Source organism: Schistocerca gregaria, chromosome 6 (assembly GCF_023897955.1).
Source record: "Schistocerca gregaria isolate iqSchGreg1 chromosome 6, iqSchGreg1.2, whole genome shotgun sequence".
Classification (NCBI taxonomy): Eukaryota; Metazoa; Arthropoda; class Insecta; order Orthoptera; family Acrididae; genus Schistocerca; species Schistocerca gregaria.
In genome coordinates this window covers 326,827,140-326,845,083 of record NC_064925.1, presented here as the reverse complement: position 1 = coordinate 326,845,083, position 17,944 = coordinate 326,827,140, and positions in this window count along the sequence as shown.

The following is a 17,944-nucleotide window of genomic DNA, read 5'->3' as shown; positions in this document are numbered from 1 at the left end:
ATGAGCAATTTTAACATTGTAATTGTGATCAGCTAGATCTGCAGTATCTGCTCACAGAACTTGAAAACCATCTGTTACAAATGTCTTTAGTATTATATATCGATATTCGAGTCGATAATCACTCATTTACTCAAATATTGTCTATCCAATAGTCTCGTCTATTAGGAAAGTCACATGTTTGGTTGCATGGTTAAGCATATCTGAATGCTGTACTTAGAGCGCGGGGCCCTACCAACCAATCAGGTGGCTAAGAAGTTATATTCAGTTCGAATAGCGCCACATCGCTCTTGCTGTACTCCACCCTGTTGTTGCTCCCTGCAGCGACTAACTTCGTTGTGCTTATTCAGTGCAGACATTATTGTCTGGAGTGTTGCTGAGATGGGTATTTCAGGATTCATAGTAAGGTCGTTGCTTGCTAGTGTTGCTTTGGCCTAATTTTATGTTATTTGATTTTTTTTCAGCTTTTCAGATGTGATTATATTATAAGCAAGGTTGGGTATTTGTCAGATAGGCATCTTTGTCTGATGTAGTGAGAATTGGCGTTTACTTTTGTTCGAGCCATTTGCAGATATGTCGCTTTACGTTTTTCTTTCTCATTCACTAAAAAGTATTTGGGAAGTTGGATGCATATGGTGAAAATTTTCGATTTTTGAGAATATGTTGCATTGGATTATCACATTGTCACTTGGAGGACACACACAGCTATTGTTTGTGAAATTTCGTGCTTATTCTTTGATTTTTTTTTTGGGGGGGGGGGGGGGGGGGAGGGGGTCTTCAGTCTTCTGACTGGTTTGATGTGGCCCGCCACGAATTCCTCTCCTGTGCCAACCTCTTCATCTCAGAGTAGCACTTGCAACCTCCGTCCTCAATTATTTGCTGGATCTATTCCAATCTCTGTCTTCCTCTACAATTTTTGCTCTCTGCACTTCCCTCTAGTACCATGGAAGTCATTCCCTCTTGTCTTAACAGATGTCTTGTCATCCTGTCGCTTGTCCTTATTAGTGTTTACCACATATCCCTTTCCTCTCCGATTCTGTGCAGAACCTCCTCATTCCTTACCTTATCAGTCCACAGATTTTCAGCATTCTTTGAATATGATTCTTTGAATATGGTTCTTTGAATATGATTTCAATTAGTCTCACGTTTCTCCTTAATCATTTTCCTCCTGAAATCATTTCTCAATAATATTACTTTTATCTATTGTTTTATCCTTTTCACGTCCATAGCCAATGCTATGGCTTATAGGAAACACGTTGCCTGCATTAGATCTAAAAATATTTAAAACTGCATTCAGCGGATAGGATATTCTCTTCTTTGTTTCCAATTTTCAGCCAATATAAGCCAGATTTAAGGTGTGGAGAACTACGAGATATAGATACGTCGCAGTCCTAAATACACAGCGAGTTGGTTTTTATGTTTCTTATTATTAGGTGTTAGCCATTACAATGTGCAGCTCACATCAGCACTAAATGCATTTTCTCTGTTAGAGAAGACGCAGGTACACTGACAGATCGTGTTAGAACGACTTGATCATAATTTTGCATTACTTTAAAACTGCTTTATATATTACGTTGCGCCATGAAAGTGTGCTTACTGCGTAATATTTCATTAACAGTGATCAGATCGCGTTGTTGTTCATTCATGGGTCATAATTATGTACAAAAAGGAGAATATCCTCAGGGAATTAGTACCAGTGTCATAACTACTACGCACTGAAGCTAATTTCTGACACGTAGTAAAGCCTTTCAAACTGTGCAGAAACTCGAGATGGAACGGTGGTGTATCGACTTACTTATTAAGATACTGTTGCTCGACGCTAGTACTGCAACTGGTTACTGCAGTCTGTGAATGATGGACAGGTTGATACTGTAATGCTAATTTTTTCTGCCTTATCTGGCTACATGAATTTGGAGAAAAGTAGATGTTTACATTCTGGAAACTTACATCAGTTACATCGGGACCTCTGCATGACGTGAAACCGGGATTGTGTTGCGAAACTGGCTCAACCCGAATTACTGAACAGCACTTTTACCACCAAACGCATTTCTGACAAGTATGTGAACAATATAATGCAACCTGCTTTATGGAATTAACAATTAACGAATATACCTACGTTATTCCATCCAGGACCATGTAAGAGGACACTCTGCAAATGAATCTGTGGCCGTGTTAATAGGTGTAACTGTAGGAACAATCTCATTCATCATAAGAGAGTGTAAAGAGATATGGGATGCAGCATAGGACACTGGTAACCAATCAAAAGATTAGGAACCGTATATCACCTTCACTTTCGCTGTCGGCTAAAATGCGGTCGTACAAACTTTTTCTACTCTGGGGATTCCAGGTGGCCACAACCATGTCGAAAGTACTCGCTACCTCGCACCGAAGAGCGTAAATTAGCTGGACAAAGATATTTATGTAAGTACTGCGGTTGATGAGTTAAGACTTTTGATAACACAGGTAACTACCAAGAGAAAAAGAGATCTCAGCATTCTGAACAGACTGTTGAGACCATCAGGTCCAATTTTTTTCATTGTAGCCAGTTTATCAATGTCACTTCAGTAAAGCTAAGGATATTAGTGCCTCTGCTAACGTCATGGTAATAATTCACAATGTGAAATATTCTACGGTCAAGAAATTGTACAAAATGGGCAAAACCTAGCAGGAGCTCAGACCAACTGGCAATTTTTCACACACTGGACTTAATAGTGACAGTTTGTTCCCATTTTTTGTCGTAATCAAATAAAGGGATTGGACAAAAATATGGAGACACCGCGAGAAATGCATGCTTGACTATAAATGCAGATGTTAGCCAAGCCTGCAAGTTTCGCTATTGTAATTGACCACCGGCACTTGAGCAAAGCCTCAATGCGTTTGTGATATTCCTGCCTGTGGCCGCCAGTGTTTTATTTTGCTAGAAGCTCGCCATAATGTAGCTTGATGCACGCGAAGTAGCATATGGTACAAAAGTCGGAATGGCCGTTCGCCTGGAGCAAGTCTTTCGGGTTGATGCCACTTCGGCGACTTGGATGTCGATGGGGATGAAATGAAGATGATAAGGACAACACAACACCCATTCCCTGTGCGGAGAAAATCTCCGACTCAGCCGGGAATCGAACCCGGGCCGTTAGGTATGACATACCGTCGCGCTGACCCCTCAGCTACCAGGGGAGGACTGGGGTGAGGTACAAGCGACAGATGGGACAGTATGTACCAGTCCCATGGGAGAGTCCGCAATTATATTGAACCTGCTTCTGATTGGTCGCCACGTTCGGATGTTATGCGCCAAAACGTCTAACAACCCTTATTAATTATTTATATACTTTTCATTGTATTTAACCCAGATTTTAGTATGACAATCTCTCATGGGTACCCTACGCATATATCGTTTTTGTTTATTAAATTTCACTAGTTTTGAGAAACGTAAGAGTAACGATATTCCAACCGAAGTGCTTCGGACACCTTCGGGTCGCTTTGGCGAGTCTCAGAGACGAAATACTTCGGCTGCGCTAGTTAGATTGTTTCGCACGTTCTAATGGGACGGACGCGTAACTCGGTTTCGGGTGTTCTAGAGGATCGGACATGTAACTATGTTTCAGTCGATCAGGAGGAAAGAACATGTTGTACTCTACATCGGAAGCGGATAGAAAAGTTACGGTATAATTAAGAAAGCTATGTCGAATGTTGTAAAAGACAGTATACAATGTGTGATTATTTAACGGAGGGGTATCTGTTGAGAGGCCAGATAAACGTGTGGTTCCTGAAGAGGGGCAGCAGCCTTTTCAGTAGTTGCAAGGGCAACAGTCTGGATGATTGACTGATCTGGCCTTGTAACAATAACCAAAACGGCCTTGCTGTGCTGGTACTGAGAACGGCTGAAAGCAAGGGGAAACTATGGCCGTAATTCTTCCGAGGGCATGCAGCTTTACTGTATGATTAAATGATGATGGCGTCCTCTTGGGTAAAATATTCCGGAGGTAAAATAGTCCCCCATATCTCCGGGCGGGGACTACTCAAGAGGATGTCGTTATCAGGAGAAAGAATACTGGCGTTCCACGGATCGGAGCGTGGAATGTCAGATCACTTAATCGGGCAGGTAGGTTAGAAAATTTTAAAAGGGAAATGGATAGGTTAAAGTTAGATATAGTGGGAATTAGTGAAGTTCGGTGGCAGGAGGAACAAGACTTTTGGTCAGGCGAATATAGGGTTATAAATACAAAATCAAATAGGTGTAATGCAGAAAAAGGTTTAATAATGAATACAAAAATAGGAGTGCGGGCAAGCTACTACAAACAGCATAGTGAACGCATTATTGTGGCCAAGATAGACACGAAGCCCACGCGTACTACAGTAGTACAAGTTTATATGCCAACAAGCTCTGCAGATGACGAAGAAATTGAAGAAATGTATGATGAAATAAAAGAAATTATTCAGATAGTGAAGGGAGACGAAAATTTAATAGTTATGGGTGACTGGAATTCGTCAGTAGGAAAAGGGAGAGAAGGAAACGTAGTAGGTGACTATGGATTGGTGGCAAGAAATGAAAGAGGAAGCCGCCTGGTAGAATTTTGCACAGAGCACAACTTAATCATAGCTAACACTTGGTTCAAGAATCATAAAAGAAGGTTGTATACATGGAAGAAGCCTGGAGATACTGACATATTTCAGATAGATTATATCATGGTAAGACAGACATTTAGCAACCAGGTTTTAAGTTGTAATACATTTCCAGGAGCCGATGTGGACTCTGACCACAATGTATTGGTTATGAACTGTAGATTAAAACTGAAGAAACTGCAAAAAGGTGAGAAATTGAGGAGATGGGACCTAGATAAACTGAAAGAACATGATGTTGTAGAGAGCTTCAGGGAGAGCATAAGGGAACGACTGACAAGAATGGGGGAAAGAAATACAGTAGAAAAAGAATGGGTACTTTTGAGGGATGAAGTAGTGAAGGCAGCAGAGGATCAGGTAGGTAAAAAAACGAGGGCTAATAAAAAATCGTTGAGTAACAGAAGAAATATTGAATTTAATTGATGAAAGGAGAAAATAAAAAATGGAGTAAATGAAACAGGCAAATAGGAATGCAAACGTCTCAAAAATGAGATCGACAGGAAGTGCACAATGTCTAATCAGGGATGGCTAGAGGACAAATGTAAGGATGTAGAGGTTTATCTCACTAGGGCATAGATAGATACTGCTTAGAGGAAAATTAAAGAGACCTTTGCAGAGAAGAGAACCACTTGTATGAATATCAAGAGCTCGGGTGGAAACCCAGTTCTAAGCAAAGAAGGGAAAGCAGAAAGGCGGAAGGAGTATATAGAGGGTCTATACAAGGGCGATGTACTTGAGGACAATATTATAGAAATGGAAGAGGATGTAGATGAAGATGAAATGGGAGATACGATACTGCGTGTAGAGTTTGACAGAGCACTGAAAGACCTGAGTCGAAACAAGGCCCCCGGAGTTGATAACATTCCATTGGAACTACTGACGGCCTCGGGAGAGCCAGTCTTGACAAACTCTACCATCTGGTGAGCAAGATGTATGAAACAAGCGAAATACCCTCAGACTTCAAGAAGAGTATAAAAACTAGTAGAAGCCGACCTCGGGGAAGATCAGTTTGGATTCCGTAAAAATATTGGAACACTTGAGGCAATACTGACCCTACATCTTAGAAGCTAGATCCAGGAAAGGCAAGCCTTCGTTTCTAGCATTTGTAGACTTAGAGAAAGCATTTTACAATGTTGACTGGAATACTCTCTTTCAAATTCTGAAGGTGGCAGGGGTAAAATACAGGGAGCGAAAGGCTATTTACAATTTGAACAGGAAACAGATGACAGTTATAAGAGTCGAGGGACATCAAAGGAAAGCAGTGGTTGGGAAGGGAGTGAAACAGGGTTGTAGCCCCTCCCCAATGTTATTCAATCTGTATATTGATCAAAGAGTGAAGGAAACAAAAGAAAAATTCGGAGTGGGTATTAAAATCCATGGAGAAGAATGACATTGTAATTCTGTCAGAGACAGCAAAGGACTTGGAAGAGCCGTTGAACGGAATGGATAGTGTCTTAAAGGGAGGATATAAGATGAACATCAACAAAAGCAAAACGAGGATAATGGAATGTAGTCGTATTAAATCGGGTGATGCTTGGGGGGGAATTAGATTAGAAAATGAGACACTTAAAGTAGTAAAGGAGTTGTGCTATTTGGGGAGCAAAATAACTGATGATGGTCGAAGTAGAGAGGATATAAAATGTAGACTGGCAATGGCTACGAAAGTGTTTCTGAAGAAGAGAAATTTGTTAACATGGAGTATCGATTTAAGTGTCAGGAAGTCGTTTTTGAAAGAATTTATATGGAGTGTAGCCATGTATGGAAGTGAGACATGGACGATAAATGGTTTAGACAAGAAGAGAATAGAAGCTTTCGAAATGTGGTGCTACAGAAGAATGCTGAAGATTAGATTGGTAGATCACATAACTAATGAGTAGGTATTGAATAGAACTGAGGAGAAGAGGAGTTTGTGGCAAAACGTGACTGGAAGAAGGGATCGGTTGGTAGAACATGTTCTGAGGCATCAAGGGATCACCAATTTAGTACTGGAGGGCATCGTGCAGGGTAAAAATGGTAGAGGGAGACCAAGAAATGAATACACCAAGCAGATCCAGAAGGATGTAGGTTGCAGTAGATACTGGGAGATGAAGAAGCTTGCACAGGATAGAGTAGCATTGAGAGTTGCATCAAACCAGTCTTAGGACTGAAGACCACAACAACAACAACAACATTTCCCGAAATCTGGACAGCTACTGAGCCTGGATTGTTCTTAAATGAAAATGCTCGCCACATCGGTGTCTAATACACTCAAGCTTTTAGTCACCGATCCGCTCAATATGCCATCCAGAAATACTATCTTTTCTCATTCACAGACTTACTTACAAAATCCATACTTTCTAAAAAAAAACACATTGGAATAAATGTACCTTCACTTTGAAACGCTTTTGAAACATGTAGCACAACTAAAGCCGGCAAATTATAACTTCCTTCGGAGCTCATACTACACAAAACTCCCTTAGACTGCTGCAAGCCTTCTATATCTCCAAGAGAAAAGAATACTGCGTTCTGATTGGCCAGTTTTCTTTCAGGCCAATAGAAAAACATTATTCTCCCGCGTTAGTCCGCGCTTTTCATGAGCAACCAATCAAAAAATAACACGCTTTCGAACTGTACTTTTTCCAGAAATAAATATTTAATGTTCTGATATTTTGCTTATACTTATGTTATTAACAATTTTCATTTGCACTCGAATAAGCTTTCCTTTTACGATCAACTTACCTAACGTATTATGATACAAAATTCCCCGTCGTCTGCATTCACACTGTCTTAAAACTTTCTCACATTAGTTCGTACAGCGTTCATCAGTAGAACAATGATCTATTATTTACTTCAGACTACATTGACGCATCATTCACACTACTAAATGCAGATACAAAACTGTAAAAACAATAAACAAAAAAGCGTTCGAGAAATAAACAGAAAAATTCACAAAAACATTCTCTTGAATGTCTCTGTTCACTACTGGACTCTGGTGGTCGAAATTCTTAACTATATTATAGTTCCTTCTGTTTAGTCCTGTCCGTTACCGTCCTGTAGCAGATGAAAATTAGAGCGTACTCAACTGAACCCACTTCAGACCATCTGTCATTGTGCACGCGTGAGTCATTCTCCCAATACGTAGGCTCCAGACAGGGGCGATGTAAGGCGCCACGCCTCATATTCCGAAACGGCTGTAAACTGTTTTGAGTGCCAGCGCTTTTCTTGCACCGTATTAGGCGAAGTAATGGGTGTATTTTTGGTGTTTCCATACTTTTTCACCCTGTACGAGAAATACGTAAAATGCATGGGATACTAATTACGTGCTTCGTTGATACACATCACTCACGATCCACCAAAATAGAACTGCCAAACACGTTAACACAGTATATGTCGTAGACCGGAGTAAATGATAAGATGATTTATTTAACAAATACGGCAACCCGGAAGAAGCTCTTACGGAAACTAGGCAGAGGTGAAGTGAGAGGCCGTGACAGTTGCAACGCCAAAGCAGGTTTTGCTCACACACGTCTGAGTCACGACTGTGGGCCGCTGAGAGGCTTCCCAATCATTCGTTTAATAAGCTGAGCCGTTACGCGCACAGTGTTTGCCGAGAAGCCAACAAGCGCCGTCCGTAATCCGCCGGCAGTCGCAGCTGAGCTCACAGAAAGTGGAGCGGCTTCACCGCTGATGTCACACAGGGAAGTCTACCACTGCCCCTGACTGAATACTAGACCGCGCAGTGCACATTGTCAACTGCGTAGTAAGTTGAACCCAGGTCTAAAGAAGCTATTGGTTGGCATGATGTACCCATCACTGCTGCTCTTGCTAATGAGGCTCTCATTTATCACTATGTACTAGCAGCCACAAGAGAACGGCTGCGCGGCACCGATACCCTGCTACAGGGAAATGTCTATCCTGGGAACAAACTGCGTGGTGATCATCTGCTACAGTAGAATAGGCCTTTCGAACAAAAGCATCTCCACAGGCATCTTGAATTTGTAACGTTCGACGATGTCTGCAATGGTATGTCGGTTGTTTCGTAACAAACAAAATTAGACCTTATAAGCAGTTGTATGCTACGGAATAATGGAGGACCGGGGAAGAACAGAATTGTAGTGTTTGGCATGTGTTGCTAAAGAAAGATGCAGAAATTTTCGTGAAATGATAAGAAATAAGGTTTCCCGCAGAATCGGTGAAGAAAGGAACATATGGAAAACGCTGGCAAGAAGAAAGGACTAGACGTTAGGACATGAGTTAGGACAGGGAATATTTTCCGTGCTTCTAGAGGGATCTATAGATGGTAGAAACTGTAAGGTAGCACAGAGACTGAAATATATCCAACAAATCATTGAGGGCTTGTATGAGGGTGCCGGTGCTGCTCTGAGATGAAGAGGTTGGCACAAGGGAGGAATTCGTGGCGGACAGCATCGAAGCAATCAGAAGGCTGATGATACCAAAAAAACTATCAAAAGAACCCAATACTTTTTACGACCTGAAGAGACCCGCTGACAAACCTGTATAAATGTCAGTTTTGTTTTATAGAATTGGAAAATGAAGCAGCACATTACCATAACGAATTTTAGTCGAACTTGAATTGGCCATGGAAGTCTTTGCACTAGGGATTGAAAAAACTACCAGTTAAATATGAGTTCTGAATACCGGTATTTTCCGTTTTTTTTTTTTTTTGTCTCTGTTACAACAGTTGACTTTTACTTTCCACTAATAACTAGGAAAAAAAACCTAAAAATCAATTAGATATAGCAGCAATGCTAAAATTTTTCGCTTGAAAATAAACCTTTGTAAAAAAAGGAAAAACTTTTATTCGTAACATTTGCATTCGTCAGGAAATATTTCGTTATTATAGAAAATGGGAAAAGCAATCAGAACTATTTTAATAACAATGCCGACAGAAACGAGCAACGAAAACATTACATAATATGTAGTACAGCATCGTTGAGATAATAATATCCCTGTTGCCGTGTGCCATGGCTTATAGTAGTGTGTACTGTTACGTGTAGTGTACAAGACTTTCCCCCATCTGGTCTACACCAAAAACAACCGATGTGTTGCACGATAGCACCAACTATAGTGAGGAAATATTTTTACAAAGTGACGTAGCAATGTAGTACAATGCTTCGTTTACTTTAAAAGATTAAAGATTTGTCCCCCATTTCTACGAAATAATAAAAGAGGAAAGGAATTTCGGTACAAGTAATAAATTAAAAGTTTAACAACTCATTCGTGGTATACAGTAAAAACAGAAGGTACCTGACCTACTGCCTCTGTCTACATAATACGCCTTTATCTACTTGTATCCCTTGGAAACGGACAAATTAAAATGAAAAACAGAGTTCTTCAGTCCCTGCTTTCACCCTTTAGCAATGACTATTCGTATTGCTCAAATAGTGGTATGATCCCCGATTACATAATTTTCGAGGAGAGTTTCAAAAAATTAAAATCAATGCGATAACACTATTGATTTTTTATTATTATTCAGGCACTTATCAGTTTTCGAGAAAGATGTCAGGTCCCAAGACTACTTAACGGTCACAAAGTTATAATGAAGCATATTGTAAAGGTTCACCCAGTAATTCTTAGGCAGCGCATCGTCGTCTAGAGAGCGCACGAAAATGGTTCAAATGGCTCTGAGCACTATGGGACTTCACATCTAAGATCAACAGTCCCCTAGAATTTAGAACTACTTAAACCTAACTAACGTAAGGACATCGCACACATCCATGCCCGAGGCAGGATTCGAACCTGCGACCGTAGCAGTTCCGCGGTTCCAGACTTAAGAGCCTAGAAGCGCTCGGCCACACCGGCTGGCCGTGAGCGCGCGTCAGGGGAAAGTATGGCCAGCGGTAAATAGCACTAACGCGTAAACACCAGGTCAGCCAATAGCAGCGATGATCCTGGACCTTTTAGGACAAGTAGGAATATTCCATCCCAGATCTTTATACGAGAGAGGAAACCGTGTAGGCCCAGAGCGATGGAATATTTTGGAAGACAGAAAAATAAGCTAGATGAGAGGGGATGCAAGATAATGTGTCCGATCAGGGCACTCCTTCAGTGTGCTCATACAAGCGGCATACAGGAGCAGTAAAAGGCAGAGTCGTCGCACAAATTCTTATATAGGATGGGGCCCCTCCATGCCCACGGCGACGTGGTGACCAAACCAAAAGTTCTACTGCCACCTTTATATAACACGTTATTTTTCGAATCAGGAGTCACAGGATGCAGGCTGCGATGTTGTCCATGAGTCTGGGTAGGATTACTCATTGACCTGGACATGAGAATGCAGCGAACGGTAGACGGAGTAAGTTTTCTTTAATTTGCTTATTTAATTTAATATTTTGATTCTGTGCCTTGAACCTCAGAGAATCTAAAATTTTAAATCTTTCTTTGATTTTTCGGTTTCTTACAGGAAATAATAAGAACATAAAACCTAAAACCGGTTACTTCAGAAAACGGTTGATTTGTGTGGTTTCAATGGTCAGATTAAACTGACGTTGAAAAAAGTCATATAGCCGACCATCAGTTGTTTCAGGGATAACCACCGTCCCTACTTTGCATGTATGTGTCTTTTTTATTGGAATAACAAAATCTCCCCGTTCTTCTTGAGCAACTGGTTAGTACCAGATTTTCACTTTCCGTCTAGGATTTGACTTTCTACGTTTTGTACAAGTCCTAGACCTTGGGTGTAATCGAGAAACGGGGCAGAATTATCATGAAATTGAAACGGCTGAAGAAGGGAAAGTAGAGCATCATCTAATATTTAAACGTCCCTAATATTATCTCCAGACCCGGCCGGAGTGGCCGAGTGGTTGTAGGCGCTACAGTCTGGAACCGCGCGACCGCTACGGTCGCAGGTTCGAATCCTGCCTCGGGCATGGATGGGTGTGATGTCCTTACGTTAGTTAGGTTCTAAGTTCTAGGGGACTGATGACCTCAGAAGTTAAGTCCCATAGTGCTGAGAGCCATCTGAACCATTTGAACCTTAGGTTAGTTAGGTTTAAGTAGTTCTAAGTATAGGGGACTGATGACCTCAGAACTTAAGTCCCATAGTGCTCAGAGCCATTTGAACCATTTATTATCTCCAGACGATGGCGAATATATTTTGAAGGGTTCAGTTTGTACAGTTACCTAAAAATAACTAATTTTTTTTTAATTTAAAAATATTATGCAGTTGGATTCTCCATTTCAAATGGTACCAGTAGAAAGAACGTCCCTGATTGTGTCTTAGCTGGACTATGGACAAAAAGAAGTTCGAAGCCGGCGCCGTGTGTAATGGAGCCTTAAAGCAAGAAACTGACAGCAAGAAATAAAGAGTTGGAGCACACTACCTTCAGAGCAGATGTTGCCGATAGTAGGCGTAGGGGCTGCTGAAAACTCCAGTCCAGGGTTTTCGGGCACGACGATTCACCAATTCCTTTAAACCTCCGATACACTCAGTAAATTTGTTTTTACTCTATTTTAATTGTAGGCAGCCAAATAGCTACAGCAACAGAAATTACTAATCCAGAGCCAGAAAAATTGCACGTCAGAACCAGGTTGACACAAGAATGAGTCAGTGTGCAATGTTATGTAGATTCCTGACAGATGTATTTTTACTGGAATGTGACACTAACGCGAATCCTCTGTCGTTAGCAATCCTACTACCTACTGAGCATTCCACTCATGCATCAGATGCCGATCCGGTACACAGTTACATCACAGAGCACAGTCCGGTGCAGGTCGAAAGATTCGTTCTCGAAATATCCAACTGACCATGATTAAACCTTTCTCCGTGATATTTTACCTCCCAGGAGTTCTAGTGCACTAAGGCTTTCAAGACAACAGCTGTAGAGAGATACAGAAATGTTGAAACTGCAAGCCGTGCACAATTACTCAAAATTGTCTCACGGTGAATATGAATCACCTTCATGTCTCGCAGCTACCCCGCTGCGCATTTCATTATATTAGCAGGGAAAGAAAGACAAACCATCTGCATAAATAATTTTATTAAGAATGTTTCATCACTAACGTTGTCAACTTGCCCCGGTCTCCCAAGGCTAACTGGAAGCAGATCTCTGTTTCTTTGGGGTTGCAGACCCTCTTAATTTCAGCATAAGGGTTGCGGCTTCTTTCTTCAGTTATGTAGCTTACACACTCATATCTAAGACTACTCACCCTGATACTTCTCTCTAACCACAGATTTTAGCAACGTATCATATGGCAACATGTGCCCACTATTCCATCACTGCGATTCACTATGTTCCTTAGGATTTTTTTCCCGCTAGAATGTCTTCACTCCCCATTCTATCAATCCGATCTTCAACAGCCTCCTGTAATGTCACCTTTATAAGGCTTCATTTCCAATATTTTATTTGGGCTGTTATCAGCAGCAAATATATGAGTATGTTGCAGTTTTTGGTTTCGGTCCAAGGGCATCGTCTGCCTCGAAAACTTGGTCAATACAAATCACGAGCCACTCATGTAGAAATATTAGATTGACTACAAAGCTCATTAACAATAGAAAGATAGACAATGATTCCCCATATCAGCAATTATCACCATACACAAAAACAATTTTTGTCACGTTTGTTGCCAGTACGTAGCTGTGCCCTATCAGATGTGGATAAGGCTTCGGATCCTGGGTCGTCATCCTTACTGCTAACAAGCCACAGATACCTCAGATTTTAAAAATTATGACAATATCCACTGGCTGACAAAAAAGAGTGAAGCACCCAGAATATACTGTTGCATATCAGTCTAACTTCGCGCACTTATACACCATCGACGGGCACGTAAATTATCAGAGTTTCAATTCTCTGTGACCAGTATTACGACCACCAGAGTGCGCTAGCACTGTTCATGTTTTGTGTTGTTATTCGGCCTGGTACGGTATGTAAGGGGTGTAAACAGTGTTAGACATTAGTTTATCACTGTGAAGCGCACGGACATGTCGCGTACTCGTTTAAGTCAGGGTTATCAGCAGCTGGCAGAGTTTGAAAGTGGGCTCATTGTGGATCTCTATTTGCCAGGCTGGTCGAATAGTACGATATCCAGATTAATTGATCATTTGGATGTGACAGTGGCTCAGTGCACCAAGTACATCGTAGCTCCTTCAAATCTGCTACTGCCCTCCGGAAACAAGTAAAGGACTGAATGCAACATTTTGTCTACCCCACACCATTGGTCTAAGACTAGCAGCAGCCGTGCTAAAGAATTGCCATCCTAGGCGTAGGCTGCCATTAACGCCAGAACTCAACGCCCGCGTTTAAAGTAGTGCTGTGACCTGGAAACATGGGTTTCTGATTAATGGCGTCAGACTGCGTTCAGCGATGAATCGCAGTTCTGCACTACACCGAACGTCTGCGAGTAGAGAACCCATTCTTCCAAAGTTTTGGAATGTCACAGTTATGTTAATGCTGGCTTCATGATGTAGGGAGCCATAGGGTGTGACTTCATACCTCTGGTGGTGCAACGGTTCGATAATCTCTTATGCGACGGTATTCCGCTGTCATTTTTCAACAGGGCAATGCTCGTTCATACACGACACATGTTTCTACGACCCGCCTGCTTGATTGGGAGGTATTCTCCTGGCCAGCAAGATTACCAGATCTGCCCCCAGTAGAACTTCTGTGAAACCAACTCGGATGTCAACTCCGTCCCAGTGCCAATGTCTACGATATCAAGAACAAGTTACAACAGTTGTGGGCCAGCTTACCTCGGGCGATGATACAACAACTTTATGACTCCATTCCGAACAAATTTGTGCATAAATCCTGGCCAACGTGTTGCAACTTGTTTGGTAAGTAGGCTCGTACTGCCAAGTTGTCTGCAAATTTAACCCGATTTTGTAATCACTGCAATAATAAGTTTCATTTCGTTTCCTTCTCGTCTTCTGCGTGGTTTAATTTTTTTGTCAGGATGTGTACTGCAATTACTGTACTCGTGTTAAAAGCCTTTGTGTAATTTGTTTACATCAGTGCTTAGTACAACGCTTCAGAGTAACTTCCAAGATACTACAGTTCAGACAAATACGTGAACTGAAAAGCATTAATCAGAAATTTGAAAAGTAACCACGTCATGCTACTGTTTTAAGAATTAGAACAGTAGCAAACTTTTAGAACTTAGCCAGTATTTCACTTTGCTCAAAATTGTGAACGCAGGGCTGCAGACTGCGCTTCTGCCAACATATAGAAGACAGGAAAGTTACAGCTTTCTGTCGTTTCCATCTACGTCCACAACAGTTATTCCTTTTCTTCTTCTTCTTATTTTTAATGGAGCATCTCTCCCCTTCTGTCTTGCCTTCTCTCGGCTTCCTGCGCTTTGCCAATTCCACCTGTGGAAACACGAACAGCGGAAAATATGTTGTTTGCGAGCAGGTACCTTCAGCCTCTGAATATCCGTCTTTTCTTTATTGGAATGTTTTCAACCATTCAGTCCACAAATCAGTCCACATGTGCTAACCATCAGGAACGCATCTAAAGATTATCCTGCATTAAAAGATTCCTGAAACCTTTTTTAAAATTTCCTGTCCTTTTTGAGACTTTCATTTCTCACGGTACTGTATTTCCGAAATTTAGCTGGAAAATCTGGAAATTAATACCTGTAAAAATACAAATGTTTTTAGAAAAATGTTGTTTGGGAAGGGGAGGGACCGCCCTTGGAACCGTGGCTGTGCTCTGTACATAACTTTTCTTCAATTATTTTTCTCGCCAGAAGATTTCTGTTTTTGAAAAATCCTTTTGGTTTGGTTAATTGTTTCCCACACGTATTTTCAGAGACACAATAGTCCACTCATCTCTTCAGAAGTATCTTGTCGAAGCTGAAAGTTGGCTGTTACATTTCTCAACTTCCAGTTTCTCATATTTTACGCGTGCGTGATCTCGCGAGGTGTCTTACTACGATAATCTGTAATCACCAGTCATATCTGCGGTGTGGCCACTGTGAACTTGGCTGCTGTGATTTGCCTTAGCGACTGTCTCTGAGGCGAGGAGTGGCTCGGCCAATAGCAATTTTATGTGGACAGAGTGTGCTGCATAGCCCGTCCTTTGAAGTCGAAAAAAAAAAAAAAGTTCTAGTGAGTTCGGTCCTATTCTTGGCTATGCAGTGGCGTGGTTGTAAGGAAGAAAAGTGGCTGCTTTGATACACATTGAGAGAAAAGGACAGTGATCGATGGTTACAATCTGCGTTTGTGCGTGAGCGCTCACAATTGTCACCCGCATTTTTATATGAATGCGCGGCATATCTTGGTGAGCTATAGTGATACAAGATGTCACAATGACGATATGATCAGATCGTCAAATCTGATGTCTGGACAGAGTAACTGTGAGCAGCATGGCAGGATACACAGTACAGATTAGTACGGGTTATAATTTGCTTTACATACATTGCATTTGATTTGTAACCGAACTGAACAATATCCATTCTTCACCAAAAGATTCGTTGCATTTTTGTGAGTTTCATGAATGTTTTGTGAACGAGGTCTTTTTCTTGCCTCGGTATAGCTACCACATGGTTCTTGTCGCGTTTATTCTGTGTACTGATGCGAAACGATTGTACTGTTGAGTTCAAATAATTATTAAGTGATATGAGATCGCATTGTATTTATTCACGTACCTTCTCATTATCAAATTATTTACAAAACAGTCGTCTGCAAGAACCACGTGACCATGGTGTTATAAATGACTCATTAACAGGGGTACAGCTGGGATCATTTACATTCAGCATAGTTACTTGCTCAGTAAGAATTATTTTTCAAGTAGGGAATTTATTCAGTCAGTGCAAGATCACTTGCAGCATTTTTGTTAATATTCTTACAGGTTCTGGAAGATAACTTTTCCTAGAGATCTTATGAGTAGCAGAATCTTCCAAACAATATTTTTCGAATATTCAATATTTTCCGGGTTTTTTTCAGAAACGTATTTAGGATCACATTTATGAACCTAGCATCCTCACGGAACGTGTTTTGTGTATATTGTGGAACTTATTTAACTTTTGCAGGACCAAATGGTAATGTTCTTTTAGGAAACTTAGTAATTAAATTTGATTAACCATTCACAATGCCCAAGATAACCGTTGCATGAAATAAGTGCTCTCCGTGTTATGTTATTCATGAAGTTAGCTGAAATTACATTATTGTGATGCTTTTATGGGTCGCCATTCAAAGATATAAAGGAATTTTAATCAGGGCACATTTGCCTAGGCATATTTGACTTTTTTATGATTTATTACCAGCATTTCCCGTTACAAGATTTAACATTTAGTCCTTCAGCATATTCACTTCTTGCGCTCAACAAAACCTTAGTTTTCTTGTTGTTTTGTGTTTATTAAAGCTAGTGTAGTTCTGTTTCATTGAACACCCGACTCAGTTTACTTTTGGCGACCAGTACTGTGCCTTCAGCGAATAGCATTATTCTCATTTTATGTCCGACACCAACAACTACCATCTCAGCATTGTCGGGCTGGTTGCCTGACTCTCTCCTCGACACAAAAATTCCATACTAGTAGCGACAGTAGGCAGCAGTGCCGTACATCTTTCCTAACTTTGCCCTCTTAAGCCGTTCCAGCTAACTTCTCCAGTCCCCTTCACTAACGGATAGTGGATTACCCTCAGATGTGCTATCAGATCATAATTCTAATATAAAAATGATTTTGTCGGCAATTGGCGACAAAGTCATGAAAAAAAAAGCGAAGCAGCAGCTATTTTCTTAGTCTGTAGTTGGACCGGATTTGCGGCTGGACTTCCTTGCAGAAAGAGCTCAACACGTCACTCTCTAACGGAACAAGATGTGAAGTTAATTTTGGTGGTACCCCAAGAAAGTGTGACAACACCATTTCTGCTTTGTATGTATATGATCTAGTAGAATGCGTCGGAAGTTCTTTAAGGCTGTTCGCAGATGGTGAAGATGTGTATCGGAAGGTAACAACAGTAAAGATTTGCAGAAAGACCTACAGAGGACTGAAGAATGGTGCAGGAACTGGCAGTCGACCCTGGACGTAAATAAATGTAACATATTGCGCGTACATTGGAAAAGAAATCCACTGCTGTACAATTACACTATTGATGACAAATTGCTTGACACAGTATGTACCGTAAATGGAGACAGAGATTCTCAGGAAGACTCTTAAATACAATTCATCGTCGAAATAAGTGGTTTATAAGCTTCTTGTTCGATCGATTCTTGAGCAATTTTCATCAGTCTGGGACCCTTACCATGTAGGACACAAGAGACGGAGTTAGAGAAGATCCGACGAAGAGCGGCTCGTTTCGTCATTGGATCATTTGTTCAGCGCGAGAGCACTGCAGAGATACTCAACACACTTCAGTGGCAGGTGCTACAAGAGAGGCATTGTGTATCAC